At 42.9% G+C, this 12,717-nt stretch overlaps 1 protein-coding gene across 1 annotated transcript in view; it reads left to right on the top strand.

The window, feature by feature from the left end:
* Positions 1–3,380: 3,380 nt before the first annotated feature.
* The window catches only part of LOC116429915 (protein Star), a 34,266-nt gene continuing 24,929 nt past the window's right edge, over positions 3,381–12,717 (top strand). Inside the window, exon 1 of the mRNA XM_031983441.2 lies at positions 3,381–3,397. The gene's annotated coding sequence lies outside the window, so the exon portion shown is untranslated. The remainder of the gene's footprint in view (positions 3,398–12,717) is intronic.

The following is a 12,717-nucleotide window of genomic DNA, read 5'->3' on the forward strand; positions in this document are numbered from 1 at the left end:
ACGTCTGACATTGCACTCTTATCTAGTCTCTTATCATTCGAATTCGATAAATTGTTTAGAATCGTTTCGAAGGAATTCAGTGACCACCGTGGCAGTCCACCCGTTAACTTCGCCGGTCGAAAATAATTTCGATCGGATCGTGCACCACCTACCACTTTCACCTGTTCTCCGAAGGAGAAGGTCGAAGAAGAGATGTTTCGGAACGAGCGACGCACAGGTGTGATCAAATTGATCCGTTCGATCCCTCGGGGATCCAGCGGACGCGACGATCGAGCGTGGCGCGGGTCAGGATCGAGGATATCGGATCGCGGGCGCGGATGTTCGCGTGTTGCCGCGATCGCGGACGCCGCACGAGTGCTCGCCGTTTTCCTGCGGTTCAACGAAACGACCGCGGCTCTCTCGAGTACGCGAAATCAGCTCGGCGTCTGCGCCTGCACGTCCCGTCGCCGACGCGTCGCGACGGTGTCCCGCTCAACGCGTGGCCGTTTTCCACGGAGACGCTTCCCCGCGTCCGTACAGATAACAGACGGATGGAATTTTTGATGGAATGGCTTCCGTCAGATCTGATACGCCTCTACCTTCTTCTTCTTCGTCGACTGTACGTTCAATTATATTTATGTATTCTTTCCTTGCGCTCCGAGACGTTGGCGAGCGATTCGCTTGGTCCCCGATCGCGTTCGTTCGATCGATGGAAACGAATGTTCATTTTCGAACGAAAATATTTGGTCTTGTCTAATAGTTGCATCGAGGTTGGATCGTTGAAATTAGATCGAAGAGTCAAGGGATGATATTAAACCGGGGCTGAAATTTAGCTGTGGCCGACTGCGAGTCTCGATGTTTACAAATTGAACTAACGTATGAATTTCAGTATCGTGCAATTTGAGATTGCGATGCGAGGCCAGGAGATTAAGGGATTACGTCGAGGTAAGGGTTGAAATTTACTCGCTGCTCCTCGATGTTAGCCCATTGATATCGAATTAATGCGTCGCTTTCAATAGCAACAAATATACCGTGATTCCGTTTAGCCGTGAAAACGTATATGGTGAAATATTAGAACATTCGGCTCGAATGTCGAACTAAAATTAAACTCACCACGCACGCTCGAGGGTCCTTAAAAAAGTCAATAATCCGCTCATTGTCCGAATGAATAAGAAATGACGGAAAAGTTGTTGAATCGAATAGAGGATAAAAATAAACGTGGCAGCCAGCGCGGTTTTTCAGTTCGTTACCTTTCGTTCGAGCGAAACTTTTTTCATTTTCCTTTAAGGTTCGCTTTTCTGGGCTCATCGTGGGAAAATACAGTTGTTACATAGGCGAGCAACTCCGCGTAGAGGGGATTATTCGTTCTTACAGGGCTTTTTATGGGGATGGTCGTTCTGGTTCTCCTCTCTCTTCTTCCCCTCTTTTCCTCTCTTTTCCTCTCTTTCTTTTTTTAAATCGCGTGATACGTTTTTTTCTTATGGACATGATAGATGAGTCCAAGGACCTGTGGACGTAAGGTCGCCGAAGGATATTAATAGCAGGCGAAAGGTCGGCCGGCCGTGGATTCGTATTTCGTATTTCATGCTCCCTTGATTCTCTTCACGATCCCTCTCTTAATTTAGGATCGTTGCTCATGTTTATTCAAATCGATCTAGCCGTTCGGGAGTGTCTTAAATCACAGAGAAGAGTAAGTTCGCGGATAATCGAATTGATAAAGTCACTTTCGATATTAAGGTAGGAAATATTATAATAGATATCGTGGAACGTATAAAATAGATATGAATCCGGAGATGGAAACTATATTGAAATTTCCCTTGTTCTATGTTTTAGAAAAGATATTCTAGAAAACATTTGAAAACTCGACTCATTTTAATATTTCTCTTCACTCAACTGTATCAATCTCTTCCGACGATACGAAAATAAAATCGTTAACAGAAACTGCTCCATCAAACCAATGGTTTAATAGAGAAGTTAGAAATATCAGATGATGCACAATAATTAAGAGATACTTAAAACGATATTCTTCGGAATGAAGAGTTATAAAGAGTAAAGAGAAATGTCCAACAACAGAACAGAGCGTTGCGAAGTTATTTCGAAATTCCGACCGGAGTAGAGCCCGTTCGATTACGTTTGATCCAAAGAGCATTAAAGAGAGCCCAGCTTTTTCTTCCATTCTTCTTTCTCCTGTCCCCGTGGCGCGTTTGGAATCCGATTGGGCGGGGAAATCGAATGAACGATAATCGAATCGCAATCGACGATTTAATTCACTTCAAATATGACTATTGGATCGAAATCATCGAACGGGAAAATCGGGATGCGAGTGTGGACGGTTTCCGAATACCTTTAAACGATGGGCGGCCCTCTACGCATTGGATTCGAACTGGTCTTCCTGTTCTTCCTTCGATCCTGCCATTTCCTGGGAAATTACACCCCAGACGGGACAGTAAATGGCGTTATACATTTTTCACTTCCTTCCATTAGTGATTTTGCTTGCCTTCTACCCTTCTCAATCATGTAACCAAGGATTTCCCAACTCCCCAGAGAGACATAAATTCGTAAGCAAGTTTTTCGGCCCTCCAAAGGAAATTTTCGAAGTTCTATGTTGAATAAAGCATTACTTCTGCTGTGCAGCTGAGATGCTACAGGAAAGGCCAACCGAATCTCTATCTGAGGCGAATTTAGGTACAAGTTTGGAAACGCGAGTATTTCTTTATTTCTCTCTCAAAATAACAAGCTCAATGATTAATTAAACAACCGTGCTACCCAACTTAACTTGTCAATAATGAAAAATTCTCCGAAAATTCACAGTTTACTCATAAATAATCTTTCCAAGAGGTTTGACACGATAATCTCCAGTCTTACTTACTAAAGAAACAAACAAAATCAGTGGCAACGCCTTGTCTCTCCCGACTCGGTTGGCTAATTGTTAATTGGAAAGCTGCCAGCTTGTAATAGGAAATTCGTCGTGTCCGCGTCGTCGTTAATATTTGATGGACAGCTCGGTCGGGTCTAGACTCTTGGAAAGAAGACGCACGCGAGCGAGGTTCGTTGTCCTGTGCCCTGTGAACCGTGGTTCGACGACAGGTGACACTCGCGATCGATTCGCGCAATCTACCAGCCGCGGTTCCGGGAACCCGCGTCTCGTTGACCTCCGCGAAGAACCGGCCACTGCGACGCGAGTACCGTTCGTTGCAGCGAGCCTGGCAGTTTCGTCCGAGTGGTCGGATTCGGAGGGCACGCCTTCCTTGCACGAATATTCGGCTCTGGTGTATCATTGGCCGAGGCGCTCACGCACACTAATCTGGTCGTGCGACGAAGAGGGGGGAGGACAGTTTCCGGACCCGCAATTGGCTTTCTCGGAGCGACTGTATCCGCTTCTGTGACGTCACGAGTGCCAGCTTCCCTGCAACTGACGGTGAGTGCTTAAGTACAACGGAACCAGCAGCGCTTCTTTCATCCATCATCGTTTCAACTGTAACGATGTTCATCTTTCAAAATACTCCTCGCGTCCGGCGACGCCGGCATAAAATGGCACGAGACAGATTTTTCAAAAATCTAAATTTAACCAGCTAGGCTCCGGAAGATGAAGTCTGCACTTTCGGAAGATCGGAAGAAAGAAATTTTAGAAAATTAGCTAACTGACTTTGAACGATCTGGATCGTAAGAGATGCGATTAATTATACAGGTGTATTTTATCGTGAAATCATGCTATTGTTGAAATGTGTAGTTCAAAGAGTCCCTGGACGTCTCAGCTAGTTCGCGAGTGTTTGTGCAAACACGGATTTGTTTGGGTTAATTCGGGACAAGGGGAGAAGCCTTTGTTCACGTTAAGTCGAGGAAGCTGATGCGTATCGCGTCATTAATTCTCGTTTACGTCGGATGTAAGGATTTTTCTTATCTCTGGTAAGCGAAGGGTAATGTTCACGTTGTGCGTTAATACGTGATTAATAGACTTTTATTCAATGTAGTAATTGTCGGTGTAATTCTTCAAAAGTTAGACAGAATCGTCCAGATTACAGTTCAGTAAATACAGCTTTATTCGCTAAAAGGTTCTCCCAGGCGCGTAAAAAATACATGGAAATGTCCATGCTGTAATTTATTAAACAGAAACAGCTTTATTCACTAAAGGACTCTTCTAAGTCTTTGAAAAATATCTGGAGACGTTCGGATTATAGTACAGAACGCAAAGTAAATTCACTCGTTAAGAGTGCCCGGTGCTTCTGCGATGAACTGGAAAATTGCGAGGAGACTCCCACGGATTTTAATTGTCCCCAGACATTTGCAGATGATTACTGCAACGTCCGCGGGAATTACGGACGTAGTTTAATCATCCATCATCATCCGCGGCTGGTTACCGACGATATCCTCTAGGACTCGAACGTTTACATAATGCACACCTACCGATAGTTAAGTTCGAGCCATCGACAAGAGTACATCAATCTTCCGCAGTTCAATTATCGTCTTCTCGTAGATCGATTCCGATGAATCGATTCACCACAGCCCATTGTTCCTCCATCACTGCGACTACAATATCGGACAAAGGGATTCTGACGTGACGATAATGCATTGTGGCTACCGAGGGATGCCCTTGTTCTTTTGTCCTCTAAATAAATTAACTTTTTCTCGCGTTCCCTGCGCGTCGAACCTATACTCGACACCGCGAAAGTTAACCCTTAGCACTCCGGGTTGTTTCGTAATCTATCGGCAACTGCAACTAATTTTTATAATATTCCCAGTGAAAATTAGAAATGCTATAACATTTCTTCGATCTTTTGTTTTCCTTCTTAGTACGCAATTCGGATGTGTGGAAAATCGAAGAATTTTAGGGTAGTTTCTTTAAGATTCATTAAAATATTTAATATTATATCTGGCGCAATATTGGAGCCTACAGAGTTCAAAGGGTTAAGTTACCCAAATTTCCAACGACTTATGAATTGAAAACTCGAACGTTTTCTTCGGACCGAAGAGTGCTAAGCTGATTTAATAAATACTTAGATTCTACTTTATTAATGATAAAATATGAGTCGATATGATAACTCTCAAGGAATTTTCTACATTCTCTAGAATTAAACCCCTTAAAAATTTCTATTATTTCATTTACACATTCCATTGAAACAAAAACAGAAAAGGTAGCGACGCTTCATTAAAAACTGACCAACACCGAGAAACTCTCAAGTGCGAAAAACTAATGGAGAATTGGCCAAAGATCTCCGAGCTCTGGAGCTTGTGTAGTATACCGGTGCCGGACACGAACGGTCACTAGGCTGAAACAATTAGACCTGTCTCAGCCGCAGACAGTTCTCTCGAATAACATGATCCAGTGGCGAGAGTCGCGCGGCGAAATTCCCTGGACGGGTCTCTGTCCGTCCAGTCCTGGCGAAGACATCGTTAACCTTTGGCTCCGACCGAATTTTGCGTCGGCACGCATTCCTGAGGAACTTTATTGAAACCATGCGAACATTCAATTGGACTAAATTAAATCAATAAATAATGAAACTTATATCACAGTATATGACTAACCGATGTAACTATTAAATTGTTAAATTAGAATTCACTTAATTATCGTGAACAACACTTTACGGACGCTTTTAGGCGCCAGCAGTAGCCAAGGGGTTAAGGTAAATGCGCGTGTTTGCGTCGCCAGACTTCAATTGTGTCCGGCAATTGACGTTGATCCCTCGAAAACAATCGCCTTTGTTCACCGGGGAAAACAATGAAATTACACGCCAAAGGGCAGCTGGCGTCCTCGCGTAAAGGGATTAGGGGAAGCTGCTATTTATTTTTGCCATTGCTAACTCATCGTGCTGTTGCAATAGTTGAGTGGTTGTTGAAATAGTGTTTATTTCGTAAGAGAAACGTCTTTTCGTGGTGCTGTAGAAGAATTTTAATAAACATCTTTTTCGGAAGAAATAAATTTGGGGAATAAGGTCATGTGGTTGGGGAGATTGGAGATGAAGGAGATTAGATGTTAGCAGATATGGTTAGCTGCGAGCAGATGTAACTAAAGATGTTAATAAGTACGATTAGTTACGACTAGATACAATTAGAAGTTAATAGATATAATTATATAGACGTAACTAGATATGTACTTCACTTCATAGATATAATTACGCAGATATAACCGGACATTTCACTTAAGACACGTAATCATATAGACATAACTGCATAGACATTAATAACTACAATCAATTATAGGTGCATTCAATTAGGTATATCTATAGAAAAACTAACATCGATACTTCCTCGAAATTTCACAACAAGTATCGTAAATCGCCAGTGTCGTAAATCAAGTGTTCCAAGCGACTAGACAAAACCGTCCGAAAACTTCGAGGGAACCACGCGCGAGTCTCGAAGAACGTGTAAGTTACAACGAAGGCGGTAAACAAAGAAAAACGGGCGTCGAACAGCGTTCTCTATTGTTGTCGCAGCTGCCGCAACCAGCTTCCTTTCGCGTGCACACGCACCGGACGCGTTCCGTTCGCCAGACCAATCGGTCGGCGTCCGCGTTTTTCGCCCGCCCACCTTCACCGACGCCTATAATTGTCCTCTCCTTTCACTCCGGCGTTGTTTTCCCATGGAAAGCCGACTTTTCCTCTTCGACGTTCACCCCTGACGCGCATCAGCACGCTTCGGCCGCCGCTTTTTCCCCTCCGAGGCGAAATTAAGGTGCTAATCGATTTTGCCTTTCTCGCCGGTTCGGCGATCTCTAATGAGATTAGGGCCGCCGTTTTGCTCCCTTTTCGCAGGCCGGGTTTGTTGACTGACGCCGCCAGCGGTGGCTGACTTATGGAGATCCTCTGCGCCTTGAAAATGCCGTTTTACGGCGGGCCTTCGATTATTTATTGGATACTTTAAGAGACGCCTGGGGCAAGATTTTCGGATTGGAGATTTTTGCTTTTCGCCGGGTCGAAGGCCCGCTGGGGATTCGCTGCGAGGGTGGCTGGCATTAGAATGGCGAGCAGCTGGTATTAGAATCACAGTTCAACTTAGTTTACTCGAAAGGGTTCGTTTCATAGGAGTTTAATGAATTTTCTTGATTTAAAATGAAATTACAGTGTATTTAAATGGTAAAACGTAGAATTCATTTAGTGGATAGTATTAGTGGATAGTATTAGAATCACAGTTAAATTAGTTTACTCGAAAGGGTTCATTTCATAGGAGTTTAATGAATTTTGTTGATCTAAAATGAAATTGCAGCGTATTTAAATAGTAAAACGTAGAATTGATTTAGTGGATGGTATTTAAGGAGGATTTATCTTGCTTTTAGATTCATGGGGGTGGTATTTCGAAAGGTAATCATTGATTTTTGGGGTTGGACATGCATCTATGAGGATGTTAGCTGTTTTATCAATTTCCATAGTAGCTAGTTTGTGAATTCTATGTTAGAGTTGTAGAATTTCAAGCGGATTTCAATGGAATTTCTAATTTTTCAAATTCTCTATTGCTTTCCGATGAGTAAGTTATTTTTGGGGAAACTATGCGCTTAAGGGATGAAACGAGAAGCTCAATGAAGATGGCGCGCGATGTTTAATTTAACTATCTAAACTATGATCTTTCGTGGAACGCGCAATATGGTGAATTCTTTCGAATGTCAAGGAGAAATTGACTCGCTGTGAATTTATGGCGTCGGAGATTGAAGTTCGTTATTACGTAAAGTAGTATTATTACGCGAAGTAAAATTCGGTAGTAATTAAGCGTCGTTGTGTTTTGTTTGCTTATGTGTATGTAGTCACCTCGCAGCTTTTCCGTTTCATAGCGCAGTAATTCCTGGTATCTACTTAGTTACACCGGCTCGCTAAGGTCCTGTAGGAACAGCACCCTAAGCAGACAGGAGAGATTAAACGCCAGCACCAAGGCGTCGCATCGCTTTATTAAGAAATTTAATTAACTTGCCGAAGACTCTGCCTGCCATTAGTAAACTGTGCCCTGTTGGCTCGGTGTATTAATAAAATTCACGTCAATTAACGAATAAAAATAGCTCGTTCCATCCTGTCCCTTTCAACCCTTTCACGGTGTTCTAGAAACGGTATAAAATTATTAGCTGCTTCGATCGTGTTCGATCGAAATAGACGTCGAATTGGGATAGCATGTTTATATTACTGTTCAATTAATTTACACCTCCTAATTAATCACAGTGAAAATACATATGCGTAATTTCAACGTTCCTAAAGCTTCACAGTCAACAATCAATATTATTCTTGATATAACGATTAAATCCATTAAAATTATTTAATATCTGCACCTTCGTCGACTTCTAAATAGTCGAAAACAATAATGCTACGAACAAACCTAACCTTCTTTTACCATTTAATTCAACTTTATTGAAACGCAATACCTCACACTCGAATCAAATTCCTGTTTAACAAACGTATTATAAAGTTTCGAAGTATCTCGAATAGTAGCAACGCTATAATCAAGGAACGATATCCTAGAACGCGCAGCATCAAAGAAATATTATTGTCATCGCGTTTCGAGAGCGGGACGGCCCGTACCGCGCCGATATAAAACATCCCGGTTGCAAGGATCGCAACGAGGATTCTATTTTAAAGAAGCCCGACATCGAGGAATTATTTACGGCGCGTCCCATTTATTTTCGCAGTTTCGCCTCGAGTGGAAACCCGGCGAAGGTGTTCGCTCGCCGACTGGGATGGTCAATTTAGAATCAGCCGGCCTTGTGAAAAATGGATTTCATCGGAATACCACGAGACGGACGATCGTTAACGTATGCCGCGGCACGGATCTTCGAACCGACCGCCTACGTGCATGCAAGAACGTCTCCTCAATGCCGGCGTTTTCTCGGCCGAGCAGCGGCGAACCGATTTTCGTGGGACGTTCCGGAGATACGGCAGAACGAATACCTTTCTGTGTTCCCATTCGAACACCATCTTCGACGAGTTACCTGCGCGACTTCTACATTCCAGGATTCCTTCCTGTAAAGAAAATGTGTCGACGGTTCGGTGCTACTCGCCTGGATTTAGAGTTTAGAGATCGCCATCGTGGAAATTTGAATGTAACTCGAAGTTTGGGTCTCACGAAGCGGAACTTTCGACGTGATTTGAAGTTCGGAGTTCGTGATCGTGAGAATTGGAATGTAATTTGAAATGTTGATCTTGCGGAAGTAGACATTTGCATCGTTTAAAATGTCGATTCTGCAAACGTAGAAATTTGCTTCGTTTGAGATGTCGATTCTGCAAACGTAGGCATTTAAATGTAATTTGACATTTGAAAGCTATAATGAAAAGTGGACAGAAACGATACGAAATTTGGCAAAGTTCGTTTCACTGTCTTGCAGAAATTAGAATTATAAAATTTGTACCGGGTAGAAACTTAATTTCAACTTCCTGAATAATTATTCTAATATATTTCGCATTATTTTCGACTCATCGAAGAATTCGCTATTCGGAAACTCTCAGAAACTTTGCAATTCATCGATTCTGCCATTTTCTTCGTCTCATTGAATTCCTAGAATTAAATTTAAATAATCTGGAAGATTCCACAAGATGGTTCACGAGAATGTACATTTTCTCCGTGGCTATCGCCCAAAACGTGCAAGTAAGGATGCGAAGACACGTAAAAAGGGTGGTTCTCAAGCGCGTCTGTTTGTCCAGAAATTTTCCCCTCAAAGGACACGGCGTACCACAAGAATAGACTCGCTTTCCGCATTTCAGTTTCGGTAAACGTTCTTTGAGCGAGCTGAGAGCTTAAACTCGCGATACAGTCTCTCTCTCCTCTCCCTTTCTCTGTAACAGTCTAATCTAGTCGAAGAATATGCAGTCGCGAGCGAGCGAAACGCGCTGAAAGGAAAGTTATCTTGCCGCTACGTGGAAACGTTCCCTCCAAAGGAATTGAATATTTCGTTTAACACTTTGATCGCCGCGTTGCTCGAGTCTCGGCCGCGCAATTTCCTACGTCTCGAAAGATCATTTGAAAATTCATTTTTTCGGTTAAATAACGGAGAAAAAGCGAGTTTTCTTGGGTATATAAACTGCTAGACGATTAATCCTTTGGATGTAGAAAGTCTTAGCTTCACGACGGAATTTCATTAGTTTCGAAAATATACAAGTACGTGAAGTAATTATGACTCGTTTTCATTTGAAGAAATGAGAAACTGCAAACTTCTTCGCGTCAGTTGTCTTGAACATTTAAGAAAGCAGTCTTGAAAAAATCTTGAATGCTAAATAAAATAATTTTATTAAGACATTCTGCAAACTAGAATTCTATTTCTGCCTAAATAAATTATTCGCGTAAACATCGAAGATGTCAATCTGCAGTATTCCGCACGGAATCGTAAGTCACAGGTGAAAGGGTTAAACGCGAAGGAAATGAATTCCGATCGTCGAAACAGCCGGCTTCGCGACGCCAGAAGCCCCGTAACATCCTGTCTGTCTACCGGAGCAGCCCTCCAGCACGAAATTAACACCCTTCAATTACGAAATGGAAATATTTGCTCTGTTCGCGCAGCTCCGTTCTCGGAAATTCCTTCCCGCGTTGTCTCGTCGTTCGGGAGCTCGGAGAATCGCTCGTTATTCGTTGCGGAGCGAGTTTTCCGCCGAGCAGCTTGTTCCTTTCCCTTCAAAGGGCGTCCTTTCACACGATCTCGCGACTCGATTTGAATATTTCGTGGACTTTACACGGCGAGCGGTCCCTTTCAAAGCTAATGAAAGAAATCGTTGATTTTTTTCCTCCTTTTACGGTCGTGTCGGCTCGCGCGAACACTCGGGGATCATGCCTAGCCGTGCGGGCGCCAACTTTTATCCGTAAATTTGCGGAAATTGCGAGCAAATTGGAATTCTTTGCGCTGTCGAGGATACTTCGCGTGAAATGGAAAGCCCTTCAGTGTTAAGGAAATGATTTAGCGCGATTTACGAATCCGTAAGGTTTAGTGTTCGTTGGATTCATTGAAATTATACGCGATTCAACTGATCATTATTTTAACGTAGATTTCTCTATCAATGAAATATCCTGTCGGAAGGATCACCGCTTTTTTAATACTTAGCCGAGGCTACTGGGTAATAGAATAATTCAGAATTTATTCAACACTTTCCATTTAGACGTCCGATCAAGGTAAAGTGATGGTACTTTGAAAAAAGTCACGAGAAAGGTTTAGTCGAGCTGAGGACGGATCAGACTCTAAAAATAGAGGACTTTAGTGATTCACTTCTGTTTTGACGAATAAGGCTGAACGACTCGGATAATTTTGTTATTTTAGAATAGCTCTTCTACTACTTAGAACTTAAATATCAGCGTCACAAACTGCTTCCTTTTTCGTGAGTCGTACAGACGAAGCTAAAGCTCTAACAAAATTGTACGCCGACGCTGCTCGCTCGCTACAATGATCCCTGTAAAATATAATACATCGCGGATCCTCAGCGCCTTGCTTCAGAATAACGAGTCGGTTTTGTGGCGGAGGTTTTAACATAATAAGAATTAACATTACAAAGGATAATATGATTTCATCCCCGTAAATAAACGTTTAATCCCTGTGAGACCCAGACATCCGCGGGTAACGAGGAAATTATTATTTTCTCCGTTAATTAGCGATAATGAGGTGTTGAATAAAATCAAGCAAAGTGATTAAAGTATATTACACCACGTCCCAGCTATTAGAAGGTAAAATGTTGCAGGCGAAAAATATAAAAATTGAATTACACAGTGAAAAACGTTGAGATAGAATGTAATTCATTCTAATTGAGTGTTACAAAAAACAGCCAGCTACTTTACAACTTAATCTCGTCAATCAACATTCAATTATATAGAGAGAAAACGTCGAGATAGAATATGATTCCCTCTAATCGAACGTCACGATAACATCTAACTATTACAAAAAGAGGAAATCAAATCTTCACTCCTCAAAAGAACGATTTAAACAGTGCCCCAAAAGTTCAGTTTCACAGTTTCGATTGGCTACCTGTAGCCGTATCGACGAACAGTAAATTGGCGATCGATAATGTCAGTAATTCGGAAGTAAAAGAGAAAACTGGTGTAAGAAATGAGAACCGATCGATCAACCGAAATCCTCAGGCTATCGAGTGGTCTCCCAGCAGTACGTTAGAATTTAATGTCATCGATCAAATTTCTAAAAAAAAAGCGCGGTGACAAGAACAAAATAGCAAACAAGGGTGGTTCGCAGAGGTCTGCCTCGAAGATCCGGAGGCATGTAGGGGTGCAGAGGTTGATCGGCAACGCCTCGGCCGTTCGCGATCAATCAAGAAAAGCGAACGGTGGTCGGGGCCCGGCTCGTAAACGTTGGAACACAAAGGCGGCCACGAGTCGCAGGATCGATAACGCCTTCGCCACGCTACCGGACGTGTATCACGGTATAGGAGCACGGTGCAGCGGCTCGATGACCAAACACCGTGTCCCCCGCTCGGAATCGAACCCGGCTACACCCCGACACGCGGAACAGCCGGGGATTCCCTCGAGCATCACGGGGAGAGCGGGGCGAAGCCGACAGCCGCGATGCGCAGGATGTAACTTACACCTGGCCCAGTTGAGCACCACTGTCTTCTCTACCTGGCTGTTTAATAGGAGAATGGAGAGGGAAAGAGAGAGTCGCGCTCGGCTCATCAGTATTTAAACAGCGACTTTTTCCGTGGATTGTTGAACAAATAAGGAATCCGATTACAGTTCGATTACCGCGTACTGTCGTTCTTGATTCTTGTATTTGTGAATATCGGTTGGGAAACGTTGCGTTTTGCCTCGTTTAATTCTGGACCTCTATGATTTCTTTTACTA

The sequence above is a fragment of the Nomia melanderi genome, chromosome 2 (assembly GCF_051020985.1).
Source record: "Nomia melanderi isolate GNS246 chromosome 2, iyNomMela1, whole genome shotgun sequence".
NCBI classification, from domain to species: domain Eukaryota; kingdom Metazoa; phylum Arthropoda; class Insecta; order Hymenoptera; family Halictidae; genus Nomia; species Nomia melanderi.